This window comes from Oncorhynchus nerka, unplaced genomic scaffold (assembly GCF_034236695.1).
Source record: "Oncorhynchus nerka isolate Pitt River unplaced genomic scaffold, Oner_Uvic_2.0 unplaced_scaffold_1108, whole genome shotgun sequence".
In the NCBI taxonomy this organism is placed as follows: Eukaryota; Metazoa; Chordata; class Actinopteri; order Salmoniformes; family Salmonidae; genus Oncorhynchus; species Oncorhynchus nerka.
The window spans coordinates 63,747-68,619 of record NW_027040210.1 but is presented as its reverse complement, the minus strand read 5'-3'; the positions used below and the strand labels follow the sequence as shown (position 1 = coordinate 68,619).

General features: G+C 40.3%; 2 non-coding genes across 2 annotated transcripts; one reads left to right on the top strand and one right to left on the bottom strand.

Annotated features, from left to right (window-relative positions):
• The first annotated feature begins 277 nt into the window (after window positions 1-277).
• Window positions 278-349, top strand: trnap-agg (transfer RNA proline (anticodon AGG)). The gene has a single exon. It is a non-coding gene; the product is annotated as a tRNA-Pro (tRNA).
• A 287-nt stretch (window positions 350-636) lies between these two features.
• trnag-ucc (transfer RNA glycine (anticodon UCC)) lies at window positions 637-708 on the bottom strand. The gene has a single exon. It is a non-coding gene; the product is annotated as a tRNA-Gly (tRNA).
• Between the last annotated feature and the right edge of the window lie 4,165 nt (window positions 709-4,873).

The window sequence follows — 4,873 nt, the reverse complement described above, 5'->3', positions numbered from 1 at the left end:
CATAATTTAATAGAGACAGTAGATCTACCTGGTCTGTCATAATAGAATAGAGACAGTAGATCTAGCTGGTCTGTCATAATATAATAGAGACAGTAGATCTAGCTGGTTAGCTGATTTGAACTGAAGCATGGTCAAGAGTTTGGAAGACTGTTATGCTCACAAGTAAAGCACAAAACACTCACATGATGTTCAATCGTTCCAAGCACCGTGGACACGTCAATCGATATCTTCACTGACATTGCTGCAGAAAGAAAAAAGAAAAAACATTTTGGCATAAGGCTCGTTGGTCTAGGGGTATGATTCTCGCTTAGGGTGCGAGAGGTCCCGGGTTCAAATCCCGGATGAGCCCTTTTGCAGATCCTTGAACAAGCTCAGACAGGCAGATCTTGGGCCACTGGTCGGAACGCCAACTATCACCTCTTGGGCGCAGGACAAGGATGGCTGAATGGTTTTGGCGATGGACTGCAAATCTATTTTTATATGCACTTGTTGGTTCAATGTCGCACAACATTTATTATTTTAGATAAACTGAAGAATGTAGGAGCAATTCTAACTGCCACGAACAATGATAATGATTCAAATGTAATACACTTGAAATGACATCCAGCCCCTAAAACAAATGATTTTCTCATGCTCTGCATTGGCCGGGAATCGAACCCAGGTCAACTGCTTGGAAGGCAGCTATGCTCACCACTATACCACCAATGCTATGTGCAGCTCATTATCAACATGGAGACATCGATTCATATCTTGACCGTCATTTTTGTGGAAAGTGATAATTCTTTGACCAAACGGATCGTTGGTTTAGGTGTATGATTATGGCTTAGGTTGCGAGAGGTCCCTGGTTAAAACATCTATCATTTTAATCAGTACAGGTTACCTTCAGATTAGGCCCGTGACACTTGTGGGGAACGTAGGGCAAAACGGAGAACATTGCGACAAGTGGGGTCACATTACTTTGAAGCCCAAAGATTTTGGATTCTACAAACAGAAGTTGGCACATAGACTGTTCTGACTTCACACGAGTCTCCTGACACTTGTGGGGGATGTAGAGGAAAATTGAGAATACCACCGTGTTCGTGAGGGTCTCCCCTTTCCAGAGAGTGGTCATGGGAATTTGTAGGTCAAACGGTCCGGAAGCTAGAGATGTTTTTGTGAGAAGACCGATTATAGGTATGTCTCATGGTTTGACAAAAACGATCTAGGTCCACCATCTTTCACTGCAGATATGGAGGGGTAACATAAGCAGTTGTGGAGGATGGAGACGGATACGCTGCGTCTCAATCTCTCTAGTTGAAAACTGATCTATTTGAATGGGTATTTTCAACATTAATTTACTTTGATTCACGTACCTTTGCATCATTTGACTCAAAATAAATGAGTTCCATTCTTTTTGAAGTCTTATTTTTTCATTTTCTCTTAAAAAAAATGAATTGATCTCATTTTGCACTATATTCATTTGTAAAAACTCGTCATCAGTTAGCTGTCGCTACTGAAGAAGACAGAATGTGAAAGACACAGCAGATGAACTACAGAAGATTTGAACTGAAGCATGGTCAAGAGTTTGGAAGACTGTTATGCTCACAAGTAAAGCACAAAACACTCACATGATGTTCAATCGTTCCAAGCACCGTGGACATGTCAATCGATATCTTCACTGACATTGCTGCAGAAAGAAAAAGAAGTATGTTACAGATGTGGTGAAGGCTTCAGGCATGATGCATTTGCTTGATGCCCCAGTAGAGGCTGAGGTGAAGCATGCTTTCAGGGAAGGACAGTGCACGGTAATCACAGTGGTTTGAGTGTATGACAGTGGAAAAAATATTGTGGGACGACAATTCGAAGAGAGAAAAATAAGTTACATGATACATCAAGAGATTTAAAACGAACGACGTGAAGGGATCATAAGAATTATTGGGTGTCGTTGTAGGAGTAAATGTTTGGGTTAAGGGGATTTCCCTGTTCCCAGAGACAAGGCATTTTTAAGGCGAGCACTCACTAATGCTGGTCTGAGTTTGTAATTAGACAAGTGAATAACGTATTGGGAATAGAGTTGTAATTAAAATACTAAGTCAAAGACGAGACAGGTATTTAGAGCAAAATGGATTCTAAATGATAACAAAGAGACAATTATGGTTTATGCCCATCGAAAAGCTTTTATAAAATTGGCGAATTTAGAGATGTTGGTTGGGGTGGTAAATTATAATTCAGGATTAGAACAGATGTGATAAATTAGGTTTGGTTAATCGAACAAGAATTATTTACAATCCATTTGAAGTCGCTACGAATTGGCAGGTTGAGCGCTTGATGATGACGTCACTAGCGAGACACTTTTGTCACCAGGGACTGGGAATAACGGAGCAAACTGTATGGCTGTTAGTGTGTGTATCGAGGCTTCGAGTAACCTTTCAGAAGTTGAGATAAAAGTGTTTTGTTTATTTGTTTATTGGTTATAGTCAATTTTAGGGTTTGATTTAACTTAGTTGAACAGTGTGTTCTGGCGGGTTTTAGATAGAACTCTTTGTTCCGGAACGGATGAGAGTTAACCAAAATAAGTAAATTAAAGGAGCCATGAGAGAATGCGAATGCATATTTATATAAAATAAATATCGGGGATTAAATTACGGATTCCTTACACTGTGAAATGTACGACATTTGCGGCAGAGAGAAAAAGTAATGCATTGGATAATAATGTTATCGGGTTAATTGTATCTAAAGGTAGCATGGTCATTTAAGTAAACATATCCGTAGACGATGTTTAAAACTTATGATTAATGATTTGAGTCAAAGGGGAATAATCATTAGGTTTTAGTTATAGTTCACTTATTGAGTTTCTGATTCGAGGTAGCATTAGTGAATGATAGTTAGGGATGTGGTGTCTCACTTTTAGAGGCCTCCTGGGATTATAATTTTGGGGGAGAGAGCAGCTTTAAACGACCAAATTGAAAAAGGTCTGCAAATTATATATATATATATATATAAAACAACTGTTAGAACGATTTGTTTTAGTGCAAGGAGATTTTAAAGAGGCACGCTCACATATGGAACCTTATGAGATGTTTTTTTTATGGGTTTGAATTATACAGGTGACTATTTCTATTGTAAGGATAAAGGGATCTTTATGTCTAAAATGGTATGGCCTTTTGACCTTATCATGACTGGCTTCTGAGGTCTGATCAGCCTCAGGGGAGAGTCATTTGTATAATGAATGGGGTCATATTGAGTTACTAGTTTTAAGGTAGATTCATTAGAAATGAAGCAGTTTTGGTTGAGGGTTCAGAATTACTGTTTGAACCGCAAATGAGAAAGTGGTTCAGGATTCTGTCTTATAACATTAGCTGTGAAGTTTTTTTGAATGGGCTATTAGGGAGTTGGTATTGTAACAGAGAGAAAGTCATATTCATCATTGAGAATAAATATTGAGAATAAATAGGGGAAGATAACATATTTTGAAATTGAGGTATTTTAATTTGATTTTAACACCCGTGTACAGGAGTGTCAAAAGACGGGGGACATTACCTGTGTAATGGGGGAGGGTGTCCGTATGGGGATTACATGATAACCAACTTGGGACAGTTCTGGGACTGGAGAAGAGGATATCCTTATGGCATAGGGAATCCCACAAAGGTGGATAGGTTTTCCATGATATGGGGGAAACCTGGGAGCACTGTTGAACTTTGTAAAGGTGATGAAATCCTACTAACCATCAAAACTATTAAGCTCTCTGATGCAGGCACTTACACCCCCGGACTACAAAGGACCGGGACAGACACGGTGGGTGTGTTTTCTATTAAGGTACTGCCAAAACCAGAGGTCTCAGACGAACCGGGGCCGGACACACTCCTCTACCACCCCTGGACCGAACCTGCCACCACTGTGTTAAAAATCTCAATAAGGTAATTAATGTTAGACTATTCAGCTATTGATCAATTAGGCACGGAGACTGGTTTTGATGGTAGGGACAATTTGTGGCTGTCTTATACAGAATAGACTTGCTTAGAATATGCTTCTTGCTAGTCAGGGGGGAGTCTGCAAGATGTTCGGTGAACAATGTTGTACGTATATCCCTAATAACACCAGTCCAGATGGTAGTATATCTTTTTTTTTTTTTTTATTTTTTTATTTCACCTTTATTTAACCAGGTAGGCTAGTTGAGAACAGGTTCTCATTTGCAACTGCGACCTGGCCAAGATAAAGCATAGCAGAGTGATCAGACAACACAGAGTTACACATGGAGTAAACAATTAACAAGTCAATAACACAGTAGAGAAAAAAAAAAGGGGGGGTCTATATACAATGTGTGCAAAAGGCATGAGGAGGTAGGCGAATAATTACAATATTGCAGATTAACACTGGAGTGATAAATGATCAGATGATCATGTACAGGTAGAGATATTTGTGTGCAAAAGAGCAGAAAAGTAAATAAATAAAAACTGTGGGGATGAGGTAGGTGAAAATGGGTGGGCTATTTACCAATAGATTATGTACAGCTGCAGCGATCGGTTAGCTGCTCAGATAGCTGATGTTTGAAGTTGGTGAGGGAGATAAAAGTCTCCAACTTCAGCGATTTTTGCAATTCGTTCCAGTCACAGGCAGCAGAGTACTGGAACGAAAGGCGGCCGAATGAGGTGTTGGCTTTGGGGATGCTCAATGAGATACACCTGCTGGAGCGCGTGCTACGGATGGGTGTTGCCATCGTGACCAGTGAGCTGAGATAAGGCGGAGCTTTGCCTAGCATGGCCTTGTAGATGACCTGGAGCCAGTGGGTCTGGCGACGAATATGTAGCGAGGGCCAGCCGACTAGAGCATACAAGTCGCAGTGGTGGGTAGTATAAGGTGCTTTAGTGACAAAACGGATGGCACTGTGATAAAC